The sequence below is a fragment of the Coffea arabica genome, chromosome 3e, assembly GCF_036785885.1.
Source record: "Coffea arabica cultivar ET-39 chromosome 3e, Coffea Arabica ET-39 HiFi, whole genome shotgun sequence".
In the NCBI taxonomy this organism is placed as follows: Eukaryota; Viridiplantae; Streptophyta; class Magnoliopsida; order Gentianales; family Rubiaceae; genus Coffea; species Coffea arabica.
This window is the reverse complement of record NC_092315.1, coordinates 43452611-43478862: the sequence shown is the minus strand read 5'-3', so window position 1 is coordinate 43478862 and position 26252 is coordinate 43452611.

Below are 26252 nucleotides of genomic sequence, written 5' to 3'. Positions count from 1 at the left end.
AGTCCAAGATGCAAAGGAAATACGTAAGTACACCTTTATTTTATACGTATATATCTGTAGGCATATTTTCGAGGTTCTCACAATATCTCCTCGACTAATCGGTATATTCGAGTATTACCACCCATGTTTATTGAGAATTTTGAGCCCAATAGGGGATTTGAATGGTGGACGGAGAGTAGTGTAAGTGGTGTTCTACTGGATTGGTTACTTACTTGAAAATTGACGGAGTGTCAACTATTACGTGATCAAGCTCCTGGTGATGCAATGGGAATTTGGCTCCTGAGAGTCCTCCGTATCCTTCTACTTTGGAATGATTATTGCTTATTGAATTATTGTTTATTCTAAAAACTTTACACTCGCTCACTTTGAGATTTGCTACTTGAAGTATTATTGCTCACTTTTATGAACTTTTCATGCTTACTACTTTGCTATGTGATACTTGCACTTTTATATAAGGGTTAACTTGCTATTTGGAACCTCACTGGGCTTTTAGCTCATTCCATGTCATTTGTTTTCCTTACAGGGGTACGAGCAAGGCGTGGGACGTGTACAGACTAGCGTAGTCTAGTTGTTTTGAATTTTGTAATTGCACTCGCGCTAGTCGCTCGATTATGGTTGAATGTACTTAGAACTTCAATCTTTTGATGTATTTGGAACTGTATGGATGGTTGAGATAGAAATGAATGTATTCGTATGTTCCAAACTTGGGAACCGTTATTTCGTTTATTATTGAGGTTGCACCTTATTTTACTTGATGCGAGTGAGTGAGTCCTGGCGAGAGTTGGGCAGGCGGTCCGCTAAACCCTAGGGTACGCCCAGGGGGAGGTGGGGCCGTCACAATGTCGAGTGTATAGATTGATACAATTGAGGCTGCAATGTTCTCAATATATTTCAGTATTGCATATTAATTCAAAATCTGCGATCGATAAGAATTCTCGACCACAATAACAAAAATGTATTTTACTAGTCAACACTTTATCGTGTTGAACGAATGCATAGTTGGTAGATCGGTTAAACGTTGTTGCCATGCTCTTACCTTGTTACCTTTTCGTATAACACATATACATGATCATTAATGTGAAAATCTGAATTGACATAGTGAATTATATTTTGTGATCTGTTCATCGCTGCAGCAATTGTTGATGATGAAAATGAGCACAGGCCTGCTCGGGCAACCAAGAAAAGCAGCATGCTGCGATCAGCAGAGTATGTTCTACCTTCACACATAACAATCAGTATGTATGACAAAAGGATCGCGGCATTCGCATGGGAGCCAGAAAAGAATCCCAAATAAGGTTTCTACCTATCTATCATACGATTACGAGGCTATGGTATAGTCGGTTAAGGATTTATTTGCGCCTCTATTTGTTGGCTAAAAATGAATGTAACTTTATGATAAAGCATTTATATTTTTCTAGTAAGTGGCTGTTAACAGCTTCCCATTCTAAATGCCAGATTTGTCTCGCTTAATGACAGGGAGACACTCATTCAAATGCTTCAACTTTCTCTCACACTAGATGACCTCAAGACTCTTAGTAATGGCATGGATATCTCGACTCGGGTTAGTCAAATTTTTCAGCCCAATAATTAATACATCATGTTGGATCATATGCTATGGTCAAGATTTATTGTCTTTGCAATGTTACTATTCTGTGAATACGCAGGTCATGGACATGTTTTCCCGGCATATAAATTGGGGTAGGGAGACTAGCACAACCAGTAGAGTTAAACACTATATTGTCGAGCCTATAGCAGTTGTAAATATTAAAATTGTTGATAGATAATGGCTAATATTCAATAAACTTTTCTGTGGAAGCTTGGCATAACCGCATGTACCAATCTGTTACCAATGCATTTATACCCTAAACATCTATATCCCCTTGTACCGATTGTTAACAGGATGGCATTTTGAATTTTCAAAAATTTGAATCACAGTCTGATGACATCCTAACTGCTAAGTTTATGAAGATGTTCAAGATCTATGGCCCTAATAAGGGGGTTGATCCATCTAAGTGTCAGTTGGTATGGATATAATCTTATTGTATAATATTAATCTGAATTTGTATATATTGGCAAGTTCTTAGTCAACTAATCTATTATGCTAGTGCTCACGAAAATGAATTTGTTATGCCTCAGATTCTTGTTCCTGTGTGCGTAGAGAGGTACTGGTTTGTGTACTCCTTCCAAGTCTCACATCGCGTAGTCCATCTGCTAGACCCTAATCCACAACAAACAAAGAGCAAAGATATTAGTGTTCTAAAGCGCTTGGTATATCTATTTAAGGGACTTGTTAATTAATTTTTATCATATGCTGTGTTAACCCGTGTTTCATGTAGCAACGTGCCGTCAGACTGATAATGGCAATTAAATTTGGGATGAAAATTGACTTTGCAAGTTTCAAATTCGAACTTGCTAATGTCTCTCATCATCACCCGATAGCATGTAAACTTTATTTTCTTTCATGACGACAATGTCTACCTTATCACTACAATGTGGACTTTCATCACTTTAGTGCCAGTTCATATTTTTGAGTCAAATTATATTGATCTGAACAGGTTTGATAGGTGAGTTTTCACAATGACTTTTCTTGAACTTTGGACAAGTAGATTGGTTGTGTGCATTACCAAGGTTGGTCATATTCTATAAATATCTGTTTGTCTATTTGTGAAAATAAAATAGTTAATAAATACCTTTATCATGGTGCTGATGACCAGAGGTGAAATTACGTAGGAAAATGTTGCTAAGTATCTAATAATGTACACCACACGGCTTTGTAGTTCGGAGCATAATACAAAGTTTCAGGACACGATTGCCGCCGCCTCGCTTGGGAATAAAAAATAAATGATAGTTAGATCATCTCTAAGGAGCAGAAAATGGTTATGCTTGACTAATATATAATAGGGAAGGATGATTTTGAAACAGTAATTTTTTCTATCTAGCCATATTGGCGACGATATTTGCGTCTATTTGTATCATACTATTTATTTATCTCTTATGGCTAGAAAAAAGTGATTTTAAGTCAAGTTTTGAGTTCTTACTACAGTTGTTAGTAATAACCTTAGCCGAACATGTATATTTATTTAAATTTTACATAACTCATTGCCAACTACTTGTAATACCGATACTATAAAGAGCCTGGACAGTGAAGACTAAGGGCACCATTGATCGATCGATATTTAACCGTTTTGAACGCTGTAACATTATATTAACAATGTGTAATTATACGTCAATTACTTTAATAACCTACCGACACAGAGGCATTAATCTTATGTACTTTTATGAGGGCATAGTGTTACACATCATTAAAGCGCCCATAATGAAACCAATCAAAAGGTTTTGTGCAAAAATGCATGGAGTATAAATCTGTATGCACATAGTGAAACTTTCCTTCAACATTGTGTAACTATAAAACAAGTGCCCATATAAACCGCACACATGATGTGCAATTGAATGTAACACGTCAGTAAATAATTGAATGTAACATGTCAGTAAATAATGCAACGTTGCAGTTGTATAAAAGGTCGTGGTTTTAGTTGTACATCTCGGGTCAAGCAAAAGTTTGTTCGTCAGTCGTTTCATTTTCGCACACACTCTCCATTTTATTCCACTTGACACTTCCCATTTCACTCCATTTAAGGGTGGTAATGGACCCACGCATGCAATTTATTTTTAGTAGTCTTCAACCCCCCTCCAAATTCAATTGCAGTCTCATCAATAGAGTATTCAGTTTTAAACAAACTTCTTGGGAGTCAAATAGCAGCCAATGGGTTTGCATGATATTCAAGAAGATCTCGCTATTTTAATAAGATGTTCAAGAAGGTCTCACTACATCAATTGTTTTGAGGTTCGAAACGAGCATTTCTATATTCTCATTAGACGCTTAATTAAGTATCTACAAAATTTAATGTGTCGTACAAATATACCTATATTTTTGCTGAGGGCAATGGCACAAACAAGAGAGGAGAAAAGGTTCATTGTATTTTAATTAGTTGTAATATCACTAGTTGTAACATATTGTAATATCAGTAGTTGTAATATGACTAGTTATAATAACACTAGTTGTAATATCACTAGTTTTACCAAGAGAAGACAAAAAGCTGGCAAGCTATATCACTAGTTGTAACATATTGTACCATATACCTAATAAAGTGTAACTCATTCGTACTAATCATGTTATCTCTAGTTTGTATGATGTTTTATGAAATTGGAAACTATGTTTTGACAAATTTCATTTTAACTAATTTACAAATACAGAACAAAGTTTATTCGGTCTCTTGAACCCCATATTAAAGGCCAAAAGTGATACTATTATCACAACAATCATCACAGATCCATTATTTCATCCTCTCGTCTTTACTTTGCTGAGAACGTTTAGTCTATTTTCTCATTAATAGGTGGTTGCCATGTTTTCATCTAGCAATGTTGGGGGTGGATGTACTGTACATATCTAGTTACAATTCATACATTCTTAGTTACAATTTTGTACGTTCTTAGTTACAACGTTCAAAGTTTGAGATTCAAGAAAATGTACATTCAAATTACTATCCCGTGGAGAACACCATGAAATGACACAAAAAGCAGTTGTCAAAGTTGATACCACAAATCATTTACTATGCACGGTCATAAATAGGTGCTACGTTAAAAAGTTTTTCCCACCATCTGTTAATAAATCTATACCTCTTTGGTATCTCATCCGCATCTACTTTGGCACTAGATCCTTCCTTTCATCTAACCAAAAAGCTGTAGGTGTTAGCATAGTCATGCAACCCACAAACAAAGGATCTCATACAAGCTCACAATCAAAGGTTCGACAAAAAAGACGGAAAGTACCGTTTACTCCAACAAATGCCCTAAGGAGCTACGAAACACCAGACGGCAGGATTTTATATGGTACCAAGCGCGATTTCAAGAACGCTCCACTTAACACCAACAACTCTCTTCGACTTTCTGGCCACATTTTTAAAGATAGCATCCACGATCATCTACCCTCTGGTTATTACATTATGGACCATGAACTCATATGGGAGCCTGTTCGTGAGCGAAGAATGGAATTAGATGTATTTTGTCGCTGGCATAGCCTCCGCGTCCCGAGAACAAGTTCAGCGGATCTTGTTATATGTGCAGAAGTGAATAATGCAAGCATATTACATTAACTACAGCGAGAAGTTATGCAAATGGAGCGTAGGCTTCACAGGTTTCACAAGGTTCAGGCAGCAAAAAGACTTGTTATTGGAAAAGAATTTGATGTTGAACACATTTTAGCAAATTCCATACTTATATCCGACCCAGATCTATCTGATTTACTGAATTCAGTGACGATGACTTTCAAAGATACATACCCGATTGTCTAATGCATGACGGCGTTCCCAAGTATTGTATGGGATACGAAACATGATCGGGATATAGTCGAATGTTCTTGTTGTCTCAATGAAAGTTTACTCATTATGATCTCTACTCAAACAAATTGCTTACCCTATTTTGATATTAATCATGCCTGTTAAACATCCATAACTACTTGTAACGTATTGTAACATATACCTAATTGGTTGTAACCCATTTTGTACTGTTTGTTCTTCATTTTTGTTACATTATAAAACATAGTTTTAACATTACAATTAGTTGTCCAAGAAATGATTTTCTTGTGGGAAATTATTGTGCTACAGGTGCTCGTTTATGATTTTGATCAAGGTATGAATTTAACTAAACTGGTACACTATTCAAGTGCTTGTGATATATCCTATCAATGATGCGATAAATTCGACTAGAAAATGTAAACCATATGGCCTCAATGATAATTTTAAAAATATCAAAATAATAATTCAAATTTAGCATTGTAACAAAATACAATCCAAAACACACTATTGATGACTACTAACAGATGATGCGATTACAATTGTAACCCACTTGTTTAAGTTTGAAAAGAGTGAAACATCAATGGTGCCTGTACAACCTTCTGAATAAGTTGTAACAGCTTATTAATTGCTAGTAACTGAACATATGCAACATTCCCAAGTTGGGTCAATCAACTTAATATGTCGTTAAAAAATTATAGGTATACATCATTCATCAACCTATTTCTCGGGGAGAGGTGACGTCAATAGTTAGTCGTAATCCCTGGGTGTTATTTCTTTCCTGAAAGAAACAACGATGCAAAATCATCTAATATAGTTAATGGAACATACGGTTAATGATATATGATGTCCAACTTCCCAATTAACAATACTACATAAACATGTGTTGTAATGATAAAAGTTTATCACCTGGGGTGATAGTGAAAATACATGATATGTATCAATATCACAATGTGTTGAAATTGTTGCACGCTCCTGCTTGATTATATAATACAAATATCAACTGTCAATAAATCATTAGCAGTGCCTATATTGCTCAGTTACAAAGCTAAATTAGACTAGACATTATAACAAAAATGATATATTAGACCATTAAGATATCTCTGACTGAGTTATGTTTGAAAAAAATAGAAAATTTGGGATATATCCATTCTGTAGCGATAGTAGCAGGAGGCCCCTGGTTAGTCAAACGGTGGACTTTCAGATAATACAAAACAATATGTTATTAAAACGAGCATAAGTTAACTACATATATGTATTCATTGGAAGCGTTTGGCTCCCCACTATTACAATAAGCAGAAACATAGCTCTGATTAGGAACAACAAAATCTTTATTTTTCCTACTAAATGTATACATACCGTTTCACTTTGTTCGATTTCGGGAGCAACAACATTTGAAGGGCCATTCACTAGTTGGCTCACTCATTGAATGCGCCTATGAGTTTTGAAAGGCCAAACAATTGTATAACAAGACAAAATAGGTATATGAGAATGGATGATGGGCGTAACAAATTTATCACGTAATATAATATCAATATAACTAATTATACTGTTAGAAATATCAAAATAAGAGCTAAAGCCATGACCATTTTATACTAATCGAAACCGAGTCAGTAGATGAACGGCATCCAATAAACATATATTCATCAAATCAAATCGATGTAGGCTCCAATTCTGAGATCTGTATTATTAACACGATAATAACGTTATTTCATAGTGTTAACAGTACAACGAGAACATTATTGTAGCATAAATGTTTACTATCATAAAAATTGCATCCATATCGTAGTCTGTGTAGTTCTTGACAATTGAGATTTTCTTTTTAATCTGTCAAATTTATCGATCCAACTTCGCATCACTTTACTTCTCTTCCCACCGTTACGTTTTTTAATACCTCTTGCGACTACTGCCTCTCCCATTTCATTTTCAAATTCAATTATATCATGTTCCTCCATATTCATATTTTTATGATTTTGTAAAGTTTGCTTTTCATTTTTTGAGAGGAGGAGTTCAACTCTCTTTGTCAAATCAGATATGACGGTGACTACTACTTTGCTGGTATCCTCCGACATTGCTGCTCGAGTTGCGACCTTAATCATGGTTGGAGCGAGCTCTTGATAATGAGTTGAAATGATTACTTTTGGATTAGCCACAATTCCTCGTCCTCGAAAATCAAAATAGTCTCGAGCCCGAGTTCTTTTTGTCCATCACCTCTTAACATACATTCAAACACCTTCAACGCATGCCTACGGTATCAAACACCTTCAACGCATGCTCACACAAAATTCCTTCATTCTCGTATTTTTTGCAATTACAGCGTACACTTAAATCATTCCGATTGAATACCACTGTTCTTTCAAATCTTCCATCACACCTTATGACCGCAAACTCCACAAACATCCCTGTATCTTCTTGTCTCACAATAACCATAGCTGTTGACTCACCATATTCATTTTGTAATACAATAAATATAGTAGGTGAATACGTCTCTGATGCATGCACAAGCATAGGTGTTTGCCTCAACCTTACCATGGAGAGTTTCTGCCTCATTTCATATTCTGCGATGAGTTCATTATGTTTCTTTTCATCAACTACACGAATGAAATGTCTAAAGAACTGCACAAGGTCATGGTCCAGTTTCAAATGATATTTAATTGTTGCATTTAGGTTTTCGTTAAATTGGGTGCTTCACATTCTCGCAGTCCATCTTTCTTTCATCATGCACCTTGCCCATTTATCACGAATTCGATACAATTCGGAAAGCCATTCATTATTTTCAAGATTGTGTTTCTTCACCATCATCTCCCACACCCTGTTGAATTGCTCCACTTTTTCAATTTCATATATGCAAGCACCAAACATGTATGAAAGGTCACATTTTTCTTGTAGTGATTGTTTAGATGTTTCATAAAATTGTGTCTTATGTTAAACGTACATAGACCATGAAATGTTTAGGGCTGCCTTGGCGTGATCTTGGTCGATTAGTATGGTATTTGGACGCTTTCCACACATTGTTTCTAGAGATGTATCAAATACCTATTTAAAAGAATCTATCGTATTATCATACATAAGGGCAGCATCGAATATCACAATTTGCCTATGTTGGTTAAAACCCACAAATACTCCAAGTGGCCGGTATTCTTTATTTGTTTTGTAGATTGTATTGAATGTGACTACGTCTCCAAAAAAGTTGTAGTCAATTAACATTCTTGCATCAACCCAAAAGATATTCGTTATCTGCTCTTCACAGTCCAACTCTACGACATGAAAAAAAGGATGGATTCTCGAGTATTTGCTCTTGAAAATAATTCAGTACGCTACCTAGTCCTCCATATTTCAAACTCCTTTCCCGTCTCGTACGAAGATATCGTTTAAGGTCATTCTGAATATATTCCACATTATCCATCCCACTTGCCTCCTTTCCCATAAGATCATGGCTCTATTTCAATGAAAACTCAGCATCCTCGTTTATTTCAACTTGGAATTCTTGAACCTCACTCACTTTTCTTTGTGATGGCATCGTGTGCAAACATTGAGCAATGTACAATTCATGGTTATGTTCTAAGATAAGGTCATGCACACAGTACTTCATCTCTAAGCAACACGATAACCATTTTAGCTCCACACCCTGTTTTCGTCAATGTTTGTGTCCTCTTTGGTATCACATCACCTTCGTACTTGCATTTCACACCTTCCTTGCAGCAACTATATCTTCTAAACATTGTCACACCGTCTTTGTCTTTATTTAGATAGTCTTTCCGTAGGTTAAAATTCATTTTAAAGGCATATTTGCTGTAAAACTTGTAAACATTCTCTTCACTGCTGAACTCCATTCCTAATTCAGGGGTCCCATCTTCCACCAATTTGCTGCAATCCATTACTTCTGCTCTTACCAATTTTGCATCAAACACCCTAATTTGCAACAGTTCATGAATAGTATGTGCATAAACGACAACATAAATGTATATTACCATTCACAATGTGTTATATTACACACATTATTCATATATCAAATCTTATTATTACACTTATCAATATGATTAATGATTTACATCACTTTACTTTTACTCTAAGACAACGACATTCTCTGTGTACAAATACAACTCCATGTACACTAAGTTATACATATTGTAATGTGTTGGTCACACGATGTAAGTATATTTTAACTATATGTACATCCACTTTGGCGATTATATTTAGGTTTTAGGTACTTTGTTTGCTTGGACCTTATATCATTCATTACTGACAACCACCTAAACCAACTCCGTATTTTCTATGATTTTCTACATTTTGAGGGCCAAACAAGTATTTTTTAGTCATTGTAATATATTTCTTACATCATGTAATTTACTTACAACACCAGGTACACTCATTTATTATTCACATATATGTCTTTTCCTCTACATCACCTTATTTAATTCTACACCTCTATTTTATACACACTGCATGGTCAGGAGAAGGACAAACTAAGATTGTGTGATGAGCATGGACCAACTATTGGATGCACAATGATTCATATCAATTGTAATACGGTGGCTGTAACCTGTAACTTATTTACAACAAGATGTACATTCATTCACTTGTTAAATGTGACTTTGTTTCTCTCCTCTTTTCCTCATTCCGTTTGACGATTTACTTGATGTAATACCCCTATGTCTTTAGATAACTACTCTCCCATTATAGTCCATCACTGAAAAGCTGCACGCTCCCACTATTCTTCTATCATCTTCATATTACGTCTTTACTGAATCTAACATTCAGAAAGTTGTTGGTATAAGATTCACAAAGTTGTTGACATAATTCAATCACATTACCTTGGCCCACTGAACACTTTATGTTTCACCGAACTCGGACAGCGCAGTTGCTTCTGCTATTAAGTTGCACGAAAAATGGTGGGCAATGTAAAATAATGAATATCCAAACCTAATTCGCTTCTACCTTGCGGCCTACCTTGCACACAGTGCTCAAAAAACTGCCTTCCGCTCCACTTAACCCTTCTTTTACTGCACTCTTACTGTATTGTTTGCCTTCTTCCTTCTTCTTATGATGGCATATCCCATCTCTCTCCACCAAATTTCCTGTCAACCGAGTACATTGACATACCAAGCACACTTTCTTCTCTCACTTTTGTTTTGTGCAGCTAATTCAAATTTTCAACTTCATTTCAAAATTTCAATTCTTTCGCTTCCTCTAAATGGAGTCTGTTAGGGATATATTTTGGCTTTGGTGGAATGGCGACGTTTTTTGCCATCAACACAAGCAGTTGATGTGGCTTATTGTGCTCCATACGGTGCGTCTTATGAGGGGATCGTTCAGACCGACCGTTCCTGCCCCGTATTCCCCTGTGTCTATGTGGTGAAGATGAAACGGAATGTTGGTAGCGGTATAATGGAGCTACAGGGTTCGAGAGATAGATGGAATCGGGAGTTAGAGTTTAGTGGTTTTTTATTGCTCTTGTTTAAACCCCAAAAACAAAATGAAGGCCATTGGAAAGCCAAACAACAACGTTTGCCATGTACTAAATGTTTTCGTGATGAGAGCCCAAATTTTGGATAACAAGCCCAATTTTTGGTGATGAAATGACAAGGACTCGTCACGAAAACTCAACTTTTGCTTACAACTCCAGGTCTTGTCAGAAAACATTGTCACAAAAAGCACTTTTTTTGTAGTATGTAAGGTCCAGATTGATGATTCTGTTAATTTTTGTCTCGCCAAATCACGTTTTGTCTCGTGAAGACATTGCTGAATGATAACTTGTTACTTATTTTCTTGCTATGAAATTCATTAAATTTCATAGTTAACCAAAATCCCAACGGAGTTCTGATACACCAATCATTCAATTTCAAGTAGTTAACTAGAACCCCAACGAAGCTCTGATACCAATTGTTAGGGTATCAAGCCAACTATTTTGAAATAGAAAAAAATCATTAATTTAATAAAAAAAATAACTAGAACAAAGAATGAGTAATGCACAAGAATTAACGTGGTTCGACTTAATTACCAAACTTACATCCACGGAGAGAAAAATCTATTCTTATGAGAGAAAAATACTATAAGATTACAATTTGATTTTCAAATCCAACTCTTATAAAGCTCTCTCACCTACTGAGAACTCTCTCACCCCTTTTCTTGTATGTCTTTGTAGAACGCCAATCTAGCTATTTATAGAGAACATTATTTGATCAAGAACCAAGTAATAATAGGAAACTAATAATAATTCCTAAACTTGTAGAATAGGAAATAACTTCTAATTTCTAAACAAATACAAAATAGGAAATAGCTTAACAACTACTCCAAATAACTAAACAATTAGGAAATTAGTTACTTCCACACAAAATATGGAACTTGATTAAAAGAAATTAACCCAATTTCGTAACAAAAATCTCTTTGGGCATAATTCATGTTTCACAAGTATGCTAAAGTAACACATCCGGCCTTGTTGACTGATGGCCCGGGAAGCTCCTTGACATGGAAGAGGATGATTTCTATGCAGGGAGTGGCGGAGGATCACATACATTGGATTTTAAACTCAGGGTCTAGTAGTTTTTGGCTGGATGCGTTCAGGCACTTTATTTCATCATGTTGATTATGTGGGAACTTATCAAGTGGCTGACTTTGTGCACCATGGATAGTGGAATAAGATGTTGTTGCATTAATGGCTACTGCATCATATTTGTTCTAAGGTGTTGCAATCTTTAATGTCTCCTGATCAGATGGTATGGTCAGTGGATACAACTGTTCCTTTACTTTGTCTTCTGCTTACCAAATTGTTAGGTAGGTTAAAGGATCGTCATTTCTTTATGGGAGGTTTTAGGGATCATTTATTCCTTCAAAGTACTCTTTCTTTATATTATGAATGTTACTTAAGAGACTGGCAATTGCGGATGCTTTGAAGGGCCAGGGAGGTCATGGGCCTTTCTCTTTCATCAAATTTATCAAGGGAAAATTGCATAAACCTCCCCTGAGGTTTCTAACACTTACACTCACCTCCCTTGAACTTACTAATTCTTTACATATTCAGTCTAGTCAATTAAAATATTATTTTAGGGAGTGAAATGAGAAATTTGTACCAGATTTGCCCTTTGTACTGCATGCCAAGTAGTATTAGCAAAGGAATGACAAAGTATTACAAATTAATTAACAATTAATGAACTTTAAGGGGTGTAGTTTATGAGTAAATAGACATTATCTATTCAAAATACCAGCTCTTTATGGGCATTTTACTCTTAAACATTTAATTTATGATAAACATATTAATGTTTGTAAGTAAAATTCAAAAAGTGTTATAGTAATATTCTTACAAAAAGGAAACCAGTAGGTTATCTATTTGATATAAATTAAATATTTTTAAAAAAAGAAATGGCCCATAAAGTATTAATTTTTTATGACTTTCCTCCATTATATGAACAAAATATTGGCTCTTTATGAGCATTTTATTATAAATCATTTAATTTATGTTAAATACATAAATGTTTGTGACTAAAATTGAAAAAGTGTTACACTAATATTTTTACGAAAGGGAAACTGGTAGGCTTTGTATTTAATAAAAATTAAATATGTGAAAATAAATACAAATTTAAATAGGTTTCAAATTTTGAGGTCATATCAGGTGAATAGAGGTAAAATACAAATCTTTTTTTAAATTTAAATTGCTAGATAGAGATTTTGATGCCATATCACATGAATAGAGGTAAAATACAAACCTTTTTTAAATTTAAATTGCCTGGTAGAGGTATCAAATTTAAATTTGTATTTAATTTCACATATTTAATTTTTGTTAAATACAAAACCTGCCAATTTCCTTTCGTAAAAATATTAGTGTGTCACTTTTTTAATTTTAGTTACAAATATTTATGTATTTAACATAAATTAAATAATTCATAATAAAATGCCCATAAAGAGCCAATACTTTGTTCATTTAATGGAGAAAAGCCAAAAAGAATTAATACTTTATGACCATTTCTTTTTTAAAATATTTAATCTATATTAAATAGATAACCTACTGTTTTTTTTTTTGTAAGAATATTACTATAGCACTTTTTGAATTTTACTTACAAACATTGATGTATTTATCATAAATTAAATGTTTGGGAGTAAAATGCCCATAAAGAGATGGTACTTTGAATAGGTAATGCCTATTTAAATTTGTATTTACTTTCACATATTTAATTTTTGTTAAATACAAAACCTGCCAATTTCCTTTCGTAAAAATATTAGTGTGACATTTTTTTAATTTTAGTTACAAATATTTATGTATTTAACATAAATTAAATAATTCATAATAAAATGCCCATAAAGAGCCAATACTTTGTTTATTTAATGGAGGAAAGCCAAAAAGAATTAATACTTTATGACCATTTCTTTTTTTTTTAATATTTAATCTATATTAAATAGATAACCTACTGATTTTTTTTGTAAGGATATTACTATAGCACTTTTTGAATTTTACTTACAAACATTGATATATTTATCATAAATTAAATGTTTGAGAGTAAAATGCCCATAAAGATATGGTACTTTGAATAGGTAATGCCTATTTACCTATAAACTATACCCCTTGAAGTTTATTAATTATTAATTGATTTGTAGTACTTTGTCATTCCTTTGCTAATACTATTTGGCATGTAGCACAAAAGGCAAATTTAGCACAAATATCTTGTAAGCCCCGATGCAACCAAATACAACCAAAATACTCAACCAGACAAGTAGTCAAGTAAATACAATGACAAAGAATATAAGCAATTTTAAAGCACAAAAATAGAGTAATAATAAAGTAAAAGAAATTCAAACCAATCAAACTCCCAAGCTTCTTCCAAACTTGGAGTTGAATCCACCAAATAGTTTCTTCAATTGATGGTAGTGCTAACCAACTTGTACAAGTGAAGGCTCACTCCTTCCTCATCCCAAACATACTTTGGTTGAGCAAAGAAATTTTACTACTCTCCAAGTAAACCCTCAACTAGCTACAATTGAAAACTTACCCATTCAATTAAGAACTACTTTATACAAGTGAGGCAACCTTTATCAAGGTTTTACCACTCCAAGTGATAGGTTCACCTTCACCAAGGTTTTACTCCTCCTAGAGAGTAACCTTCACTTGAGCAACCTCACAACCCAACTTTCCCAACCCCTTATACAACCAACAAAGAATATTTCTACTCAAAGATCTCACTTGTAAGCTTGTATTTAGTGTTGGCCAAAAGTCTATGTCTTCTTGTGTTTTGGGGTATTTATAGAAGGTGAGAAATGGCTCCAAAAGGCTCTCCAACGGTCAAATATTAAATGCTGTCGAAACTAGCCGTTGGCCTGTCGGACGTCCGAACCATTTGCTCTGCGTCCGAACCATGCGTCCGAACCACCAATCGGACGTCCGAACCATTTGTTCTGCGTCCGAACCCTGCGTCCGATAGAAGTCAGAATGTTCAACTTTCATTCTTTTTGTGTCGGACGGCCGAAGCAATGAATGAGCGTCCGATCCAAGCGTCCGAAGAGTATCGTCGTCTGTCGGACGTCCGATCCTCTATCGAGCGTCCGATCCTCTACGTCCGAACCTTCATATTTCTTAACTTCTCTTTGATTCAAATCTTTTCGATTCTCTTTTGGATCAATGACCTGTTCTAACAAATTTCTCACATAAAAACATTAGTCCAAATCTACATTTTGGTTTGTTAATCATCAAAACCAAGGACTGATCAACCAAGGTCAACATATCTCATTTCATTCCTTAAAATAATATTTTAATCGCTTGGATTGAATATGCAAAGAATCACCAAGTTCAGGGGAGATGAGTGTAATTTTTTAAACCACAGGGGAGATGAGTGCAAGTGTCAGAAACCTCAGGGGAGGTTTCTGCAATTTTTCCTTTTATCAAATATTATCTAACAAATCACGAGTTTGTATATAGTTCGTTGGCAGCGCTCTCACACGTGTCAAAATTGAATTCGAATGGCTGCTCTAAGGTTAATCCAGGTGATACTGCGGCTGGCGGCCTTCTTCGTGATTCAAATGGAAAGGCAATTTTTGCATATGCATGCAATTTTGGGGCTCTCAACAACTTGCAAGAACGTTCTGTTTTGGCATATGCATGTAAAAGACCTTTCTAAAGGGGTGCAACTGCGTATTGCAAAGGATTCAATCAGATTCATCTAGGAGCCGATTCAATAGTTCCAGTTAGAATGCTTCAAGGCCAATATAAAGTTCCCTAGAAAGTGCCGCATGATATTGTACGCGATGAAATTTCAAGTCTACAAAATGACAAGAAAAATACACGACAAATATATGATATATAATTTTAGGAAAATATGGAGGTACAATCTCTGGAGTTTTCTCGAACTTATGGAAAGTTTCCCTCGATTCTTCTCCTCGAACGCCAATCCAAGGGCTTCGCAGCTTGTTCTTGGATCAACTATCGATTCCTTCAAATCTTAATATGGGAGATTTGAAGAACTTGAAAATATTTGGAGGCTCAAGTTTTGATATATTGAAGACTTGAAGAACTTGAAGACCCAGACTTTCGTAACTTGGAGTTTCACCACTTGAGTGTATGAGATGCTTCCTGGTATGTGTCTGTGTCTCCGTCTGTCTCCCTTGATTTGATAGAGAGACTCCTATTTATAATTGTGGTATGAGGTAGGGGTTGAAGACAGTCATATTGGGACTGTGCCAACTTAAATATTATCTCTTTATTTTATACTTATTAATAAAGAGATAAGTAATTCCTCGATTGGCCAAACTCGTGGGGACATGTGACGTGGCGCCATTTGATTGGACAAGCTATTGCAGTATATAAGAAATATACTTGGATTAAACAACTCTAAATATTATCCCTTTAATAAGAAATAAATACTTAGATATTTATCCATGTGACATGATATGATTTGGTTGGTGGAGATATCCCTACAATTTGAATTGATTTGGAACACCTCGCCTTGACACGTGGCAAAATATAATTGGCCATTTAATAACCAATTTTTTCAAGTGTACATGACATATGGGAATACCCGATTGGATAGAAATAAGCCACAAAAAAATAATTTACAGACCAATGGTAATTTTAAGAATTAATTAAAATTCCATTGTCTACAAATGCCCCATCGAAACTTGTTTGTAAAGAGTAAAACTTGAACGAACAAGCTTCGATTTTATAATCAATTTGTTTAAGTGAAATACGTTGATATTCTCCCTTCACTTGCCATTTAAGGCAACCGAACTCTATGCTCCCTTTCACTGCAAAAAAATAATAAATGATGGCCATCAACTTTAATTATGGACATTTGTTCTCAAGAAAGCCCAATATATTGATATGTGGCACATTGCATATTGTATGCTTGATCATTCACGTGCAAGGCATTTCAAAATAAAATGAAATCAATAGGAATCCAATTGATCTTCCATGGATATTGTTTATCAATCACCCACGGAACTCCACCGCTTCCAAACTTCAAGACCACTTCTCTTTGTCGGCCTTGGGAACTTGAGCGGTAAATCATCAAAAACTCCTCTAATATGACTAGGACTCTTGAATTCCATTCCTTGTTAGTCTCAAAGTTCAAGCGATCTAGAAGTCTAAAACCAACTGCAATGGAGCCCATCATCAGCGCGGAGCAAATCTCTCCAAAACTTAAAGGACTTCGCGAGGAATTGCTTTTCTTCGACCGAAAGACTTTCAACTGATATAGAGACCTAATTATATTCGAAGTAAAGCAACGGTCCTGCTCATTTTCCCTAGGATGTAGGATCCATTCTCCACTATAAATAGCTAAGTCCCGATACACTAAACAAGAAGGAACCAATTCCTTTTGCGAGTAAACTTCCTCGACTTGACAAATTAACCCGCTAAGTCGCAAATAGCGAGCCCTTTGTCGGCTCAAATTAAAACACCTTAGACCGGAATCCTTCTTGAACATGGAGAGCATATCTGCTATATATACTCGAGGGTCGAGGTGTTAGTTTACCCACAATAAAAAAAACACTCTCCCTCATTTGTTGCCAGTGTTATCAGGCTACTACTTGTTCCTCGTAATTTGCTTCTACTGCATTGACCTTAAGTTGCCGTGCAAGTCATTTGCAAAAATCTTGTTGCTGCTTCTACTACAGTTTCGAAGGTAATTATCTCCAATTCTTGTTCATAAATATTCATACCTTCGCGTATCGATGGTGCCCATACTTGTTTTAATTTGTCTTGATCGTGTCTAATGCTTGAAATCTGTATGTTAAGCCGCCATGTCTCAAACTTATGAACCTGAACCACCAACTCATCATTTTAAGATAACATGATTTCCAAATCCCGAAACTTGTGAGTAATTAGCATAGGAATCCTTGCATGTTTTGATTATAGGTAATTCTACCAAGTTGCATTGGAACCTCGGCAACGGCTTTTGCATGTTTTACTTTGATTCACCCTTGGTGTCTTGCACATGATTGATACTCGAAACTTGCATCTTACGCATGTTATGTTTTGAACCCGCAGGATAACATAGCCTTCTAGTCATCTTGCGGCATGACTTCATTTTATTTCAAATCCAATATTTAGCATCATATCTGATCTACCTATTTTCCCATTGCGCATTCAAGAGTTTGGTTTCAACGTTGTAGATTTGTTCCTTTGTGTTGTCTTCTTGATAACCACCTTTGTTGAGACACTTATGAACTAGTTGAATTGGAGGTACATATACTAAGCTTTGTCTACTAAGCATCACATGTATCCTCTTCTTTATTGATTTCGCATGAAACTTCCCACTGCAAGAATTGATCATATTATGGCTGCCCGTCGCCTCTTAATGTGAATATTTTGACATTTAGGTGCCCAAAGACTTTTTTTCCAACACTTAATCATTAAAAGAAACTTTTGGTAATAGACTTTGCGCTCTTATTTTGACGTTGTGTGTCTAATGTGACGACACTTTTGGCCAATATCACCATGATTGATACTTTTATATTTGCATGCATTATTCACAGCTACTCTTCATCCATGATTGTTCTTCGAATGCTCGTACCTTCGTTAAATTGCCTATTAATAGCCCCTTTTTGTCGTGTCTATTTCCGGCACCAGTTTCCAACAGCAAATCTCCAAGGGGAAGATTAACCTCTGGGGAACTTTGCCGAGCCACAAGCATCAATCATCATCTATCGACTGCACTCCAATAATTTTCTTGTTGCTCACCAGGTACTTGAGGCCCCTTTTTCTCTTTTTTTTTGTTACTCGCAATATTTAATTGTTAGAGAAGCTTCGGTCAATTGAGAAACTTAGAGTCTCACGGCCTTACCAAATGAATTCTCAAAATATTATTTGAGAATGAAGCTTGGGTCTCGACTGGAAGATTGAAATTAACCAAATGAAGATTGGCTCAAAATACTATTTGAGGTGCCTTTTGAATATTATTCGAAATCATGTATGCCCTTTAAATATTATTTGAGAATGAAGATTGGCTCAAAATATTATTTGAGCTACTCCTTAGGGCTGGAAATTTTATCTCAACTTCCACACCAATTTTTTTTTTTTTTTTTTGCATCCCAAATATTTCTATCATACATGATTTCGATCTTAGCTTTATTAACTTGCTTCTTCGTAGAGAACCAAAACTGTACTTGAAAAATAGGTTTAAGCAACTTTGGGGACTTGAGAAAAGGCAAGGTAATTCTAATTACCAAAAATTTGTAAGAATTTCCCTTCATCCTCTAACATTTTGCAAAATTTCAGCAAGCATGCAAATTAAGGATTACACCACGCCATTGCCACATATTTCATTGACGGATGAACGGGGAGGACCTCAATCAAAGAGCTTGTCACTACATGTTCATAAGCCAGCAATCGGTACGTTTGCTGAATCTTTTATACCCCTTGAAGGATGCTTTCATCTCGAGGATTGGACTAGCAAGTGGACCAAGGAAGTGGTGGCACCGTCGATCTTCTCCACTACGTCGAGAGAAGAAGAAGTGGTTGTATTAAACTCGTCACTTCACAATGGAGATCCAGAAATAGCCAATTCAAGCTTCCGTTCGTGGGATTTAATATTGACAAAACTACATGGAAGATCCCTTCGTCCTTCCTTGGCGAGGCGTGCTTCACTTCTCATTATTGGGAATGGGCCGAGGACATCCTCGAAAGGTATAAAGAAGTGCTCACCCGTGCTGGCATATTTGAAGCTGTCTACGCATCGCGATACTCCTACGACCACTTTGAAAATATCCTGCGAGCCTTCTTCAAGTATTGGTGTCCCTCGACAAATACACTTCATACGCCCGTTGGGGAGTTGTCCATCACACTTTGGGATCTTTATCGACTTGGTGGCCTTTCGATTGATGGTTTGTTCTTTGATGAAGTTGTTCCTTTGGCGCAGGAGCTTCTCACTCGTGACAAAGAAGGGAAGCCACTTCTTCCTGAGAGTTGCAGGCACCTCTTTTCCGCTTACTACCACATTTGGATGAATGACCAAGGAGTATGGATGAAGGACTTGATTCGCTTCTGGTTCAAAGGAGAGGTTAGGTATAGGGCTCCTCCGAATAGGGCAAATAGAAGAAAGACTACATCTAAACCGAAAATGACTTACAACCCTTTTCAAAGCGTAGAACCATACGACCTTACTGATACGAAGGACTTCAACGTCCCTTTCGACACACTGGATATCCCAGGATCTTTAAGAAAGGAAACCTATATTGCGGCATTCATAGCGTGTTGAATTTGCAAGTTCCTTTTGCCAAGCAAAAAGGTCGATCGTATTCGCCCAAGTGTCTTCAAGGTTGCATGCTTAATGACCATAGGAAAAAGATTTTGCCTTGCGATTCCCATTCTTGCGAGCATATATCATGGGTTGAGGGAGATCGTCCATGCCCCTAACTTTGAAGAATGTGGGGTAACTTTTCCAATCCATTATGTCTATGCTTGGATTGGCCAATACTTCGATGTATATTATGAAAACAATCAAATGAGTAGCCACCACGCCCGTATGGCAAGATTTAGTGGTGAGAAAATGACAATATTTTATGGCCGACTAGAAGTTGAGGAAATCTTTAAAGAAGTGAATCCTTTGATGCTTCCCAAATTGTGTTGGACCAAGAATGAAGAAAAGGTGTTGATCGACGATGGATCCTTATCATCGAGGCTTACGAGTTACTTCATTAGTCAACGCTCTTGTCATTTAACTCTACGTAAGGACAATACTTTCATTATTGAAAAATATAATCCTTGCAAGTTTAATAGATAATTCGGCTTCTGTCAGGACATTCCCAACAACTTGAAAGAGATCACTCACACTTATACTTTGAATGAGGCTATTTAACTATGGGATTTCTCAGTTCGCACGCAGACGCGATCTCGAATGACTATACCCACGCACAGAAAGCATCCGTTGATCACAAAAGACTATGACGTCTGGTGGTCGACTCAGTCAAATAGTGTCTCTTCAACTTCCTTTAAATTCACCATTAAGATCCCTCAGCAATCATCGAAGAAGGGTAAGGTTACCTTCGCCAACGAGTCAGTGCATCATAATGGAGTTATAGAGATTGTAACGGGTCTTACCTCATCCACCTCGCGGAAGATCAAAATTACTAGCAGTCCCTCAAAAAATTTTGTCACAAAAAATAAGTCTTTCAAGGACTCTCGACGGGCCATCAAAGAGGCGCAACCAGTTATTCCAGCAAAGAAGACGCCGCCCAAAGTTTCAAAATCCTTATCGGCGACTCACACAGAAGAAGATGTCGAAATTGAAACGGTGGACGATCGTGATTCTATCGAGACTATAGAAAATGAAGGGACTCAAGTTCAGGACGTCGGATCTACCCAAAGAGGAACCAATTCGTTAGCGAGCGGTAGTAGCAGTCAAGATCGTCATTGGAACCGATCAAAGAAGAGGACATCTTCTGATTTGGAGGAAGTTTCCTTTACACCACCGTCGGTTGGAGTGTCGCCACTTAAGGTAATCATCTCTCCATTTTTTCTTTTTTTTTCTTTGTAGTAATTTTTTTTTGTGACTTTTTTTTCTTTTCAGCCTCCGTTTCCTGAATTTCGTCAAGAAAATGTTGGTAACAATTTACCACCCGAACTCGAAACTAATGATATAATTTCAAACAATAAAAGTGACAAAGTAGCTATCAGTACTCCAAAACAATTTGCCCCTAGTGGAGGTACCTCGTCAATGATCAGAAGGAGTTAACTGGTTCGCACGAGATCCGAAAGAGACCTAAACCAACACTGATTTCAGAATTTTATGGGCAAAAATTGATCCAAACGCATCGAAAGAGATACTTGCAAAGTTTGTGGATGGATTTTCGCGGGTAGATTCTTAACACTCGTATTGAGCAGATTTCTTCTTTAAAACAGTGCGCAGAAGAAATCATTGTGGAAATTATAAGAACGGATCCTACCAATGGTCTCCCTTTAAAAGACTTGTTGATAGAATTGTTTGTCAAGGCGGAGGAATATGATGTTTTGGCATCTTCATCATGGGAAAAGATGAGTAAAGAAGCACATGCAGAACTCCTTTCCAAAGTGACCGCCCAACTCGGGAGACTTAAGGCCAAGGAAGAAGACCTAAGTTGTCATTTGCAACGTCTTGAAGAAAAGTTGCAGTCCATTGAAGACAGGAAGAAAGTTTTGGAACAGGAACTTATCAATTTGGAGGAATAAGGTCTGGAAACTTTTGAGGAGATCCGGAGTGAAATAACCCGAGCACGTGATGAACTCTCTTCTATTGAAAGTATCGGCATCTTGACTGATGACGTAGTGAAGGAATTTGAAAACATGAATTCTGCACTGGAATCATGTAAAATAGTCGTAGCGGATTACAAATTTGACATTTAGACCATGTATTTCTCCTGAACTTTTTTTCCCTTTTTTTTCCTTGTAATGAATTTTTTTTTTAATAATAAAATGCTTTTCATTTCTTATCTCTTGTTTTTATTTTTCTTATTTCTTTTAAGAGAAAAAAACTTCTAAATTTAGCCTTTTATCTTCAAAGAAAAAGAAGATACTTTTTTTTTGCAAGGAAAAAAGGGTTTGATTTGGGAGATGTAACTGAATTTAGAAGTTGCCCTCCAAACTGCCTACGTATCCCAATAAGGGAATCAAGTCACACGTAGTTCTTGCCGTTCACATTTTAACCTTATGCGGGTCAGGAGTATCTATTTGTTTACCACTTTAGACTTGGTGGAGTGTTTCAGTAGTTTAACCACATACTACACTATTGGTGGTTGTCATCTACAGTTTTAGCTCATACGGGTCAGGAGTATCGCGCGGTTCCGATTACGCATAGTACCTTTTTAGGTACTTGCCATTGATGGGACCAACCCTTAATCCATCCTCAACAACCAACTTGTATGAGCCATTTGTATACATTTCTCGAACAACATATGGACCATCCCACTTAAGCGTAAACTTTCTTTGTCCGCCATGAGTGAGAATGATCGATCTTCGAACAGCGAGTACTAACTCTACAATCTGGAAAGAGCGCAGCCGGACATGCTTATTGAATGCTTTTGAAAAGCAGGCTTGATAGCACTCAATTCGTTATTGAGTTTCCAATCTCTTTTCGTCGAGTGCTTCTAACTCTTCAAGACGAAGCCGAATATTATCTTCTTCACTGAACCCTTCTTGAATCGCAATTCTTAGCGAAGGTATTTGATACTCAAGGGGAAGAACAGCTTTAACACCGTAAACAAGCGCGTATAGGGTTACTTGTGTGGGAGTTCGAAAAGTAGTTCGGTATGTCCAAAGTGTTTCTCCAATTCAAAGATGTCAATCCCTTTTCGATTTATCCACGATTTTCTTCAACAGATTACATAAGGTCTTGTTGAATGTTTCAACGAGTTCATTCGCAGCAGCATAGTACATGGAAGAATTGTATTGTTTGAAATGAAACTTTTTACAAAGTTTGTTCATTGCTATATTGCAAAAGGATTTACCATTATCGGTGATGATATAACGCGGGATTCCACACCAATAAATGATGTGCAAACGAAGGAAATCTACTACATTATCCTTTTTGACCTCTCTTAGCAAGACTGCTTCAACCCACTTTAAGAAATAATCTGTAGCTGCCAAAATGAAGATATGTCCACCAGAAGATTTTGAAAATGGTCCAACTATATCCAAACGCCATGCGTCGAACGACCAAGAAGTCACAATTGGGTGCAATGGTTCAGGGGGTCGATGGATGAAATTGCCATGAAATTGACAAATTTGACATTTTCTAGCAAAGTCAATGCAGTCTTTTACCATCGTTGGCCAGTAGTATCCTATTCTCTTAATGCGAAAGTGTAATTTTGGGCCATATTGGTGAGCACCACATATTCCAGAGTGAACCTCTTCCATTGCTTGCATGGCCTCATTTTCTCCAAGACATCATAGAAACACCCCATCGAATGATCTTCGGTAAAGGGTCCCTTTATAGTAAATGAAACGTGGTGCTTGACGACGTGTATCAATCCTTTTCTTGGGATCTTCTGGTAACTTCCCATGATTAAGGTAATCAATGATGAGGTGACGCCAATCCTTCTTTTCGATCTCATGGACAAAAATATGATAAGCATTTTCTTTCTCACCATCATCTTCTTCATCGAACATCGGAGGTATGACCCAATTTTGACATATTGAGATCTGATTTTGATGAGAAGATAGAGTGATCATGGACGCCACCCTTGCCAAAGAGTCAGCTTGTTGGTTGAAATTTCTAGAGATATGTTCTATAGTGACATTGTCCAGATATCCCATGAGTTGTCTTGCATACTTATAATATGGGATTAATTCAGATTTCTTGATATCATAAATACCAAGAAGTTGATTTACCACCAATTTTGAATCACCATAGACTCTAAGATGCAACTGCTTCATGTCTATAGCCGTTTCAAGACCGAAAATTAACACCTGATATTGGGCCACATTATTTGAATACCGACGTGTTAAAGTGAAAGAATACGGCAATATATTTGCTTCAGGGGTATAAAAGACAGCTCCCGCACCGGCTCCCTCGCGGTGAGTGGCTCCATCGAAATACATCGACCACGGAGATTCGACCATAAACACTTCTTCATCGGGGAGTTCATCAGTCAACTCCCACTCGACAGGCATGGGATAATCGGCTAGAAAGTCTGCCAATACTTGTCATTTGATAGCCTTCGCAGATACATAAATAATTTCAAATTGTTGAAACTGCAGGTACCATCTCGCAAGTCGATCGGACAATACAGGTTTTGCTATGACATATTTAATGGGATTGAATTTGGATATGAGTCGGACAGTATGTGCTTGAAAATAATGCTTCAACTTCTGAATGGCAAATATAAGTGTCAAACACAACTTCTCGATGGGTGTGTAATTCAACTCATTTGATGTCATCATCCGACTCAAGTAATACAGCGCATTCTCCTTACCTTCATCATTTTTTTGAGCGAGTAAGGCCCCGACCGACCGTTCTTGAGTGGAGATATAGAGGATCAATACTTTTCCAGGAATTGGCGCAGCTAATATAGGGGGATTCATGAGGTACTTTTTAATGCTCGTAAAAGCATTTCTACAAGTTTCATCCCACTCGAAGGGTACCCCTTTTTCATCAATTGATTGAAAGGTTGGCATCGTCCAACTAAATTAGAGATAAACCTCCGAATATAAGCCAACTTTCCTTGAAAGCCCTTCAATTCATGGATATTTCGCGGCTCAGGCATGTTCACAATGGCATCAATTTTAGATCGATTGACCTCTATTCTCCCTTGATGAACGATGAAACCGAGAAACTTGCTAGAAGTGACTCCGAATGCGCACTTCAAAGGATTCATCTTCAGTTGGTATCTCCGCTGGAGTTGAAAAACTCTTCGAACATCTTGAATATGATCTTCTCGCTTCTTTGATTTTACCACAAGATCAGCAACGTAACACTCCACATTTTTATGGAGCATATCATCAAAAATTCTTTGCATTGCCCTTTGATATGTCGCTCCAGCGTTTTTCAAGCCAAACGGCATTACTTTATAGCAATAAATTCCCTTGGGGTGCGGAAGGCAGTGAACTTCTCATTCTCGGGCGCCATGTGTATTTGATTGTAGCAATACGATCCATCGAGAAAAGATAGTGTTTCATACCCGGTTGTAGCATCTACCATCAATTCTGTGATGGGGAGCAAAAAATCATTTTTGGGGCAAACCTCATTTAAGTCTCAAAAATCAAACAAATTCGAATTTGTCCATTCTTATTTTTTACAGGGACGATACTTGAAATCCATGTTGGATAATTCACTTCTCGTATGAATCCGGTTTCAATCAATCTATTTACCTCATTTTCTATCAAAGGGATCAATTCGGGCCGAAAGCGCTTTGAGTTTTGCTTGACCGGTTTTGTTCCTCGCTTGACAGACAAATTATGAACGGCGACCCTTAGATCCAAATCAAGCATTTTTGAGTAATTCTAGGCAAAGACATCCCTGAACTCGAGCAGCAAATCAACATACTCTTTCTCTTCTTCGGGAGTCATACAAGAGCTTATGTAAATTGAGCGAGGATCGTCACTTGTGCCAAGGTTAATCTCCTTTAGCATATCGACTATATTTTTTACTCCCTGTTTGAGTTCAGGGGGAGCATCATCCGCATTTTCTTCTTATTCTTCGGGATCACTGATCGTAATATGATGACAGGAAACCATACTTTCTTGACCCAGTTCCTAAAAAATAGTTTCAATTCTTACGTTGAATAAGTCTCCATAGTGTATGAAGAAATTGGAGACTCGCTTTCTTGGTCCGTTCTTCTTTATTGGAGTAAGACTTTCTTCTTTGACAACTTGGTGTTCTTGCTTTTTACTGTCTAATCTCTCATAGACGGGCGATTTCAAATTTTTCGGCTGCGGGCCAAGTCTGTCAAACATAGAAGTACGCTTTGACTTATTTCCCAACCTATCGAACACAGATCTCTTTCGGT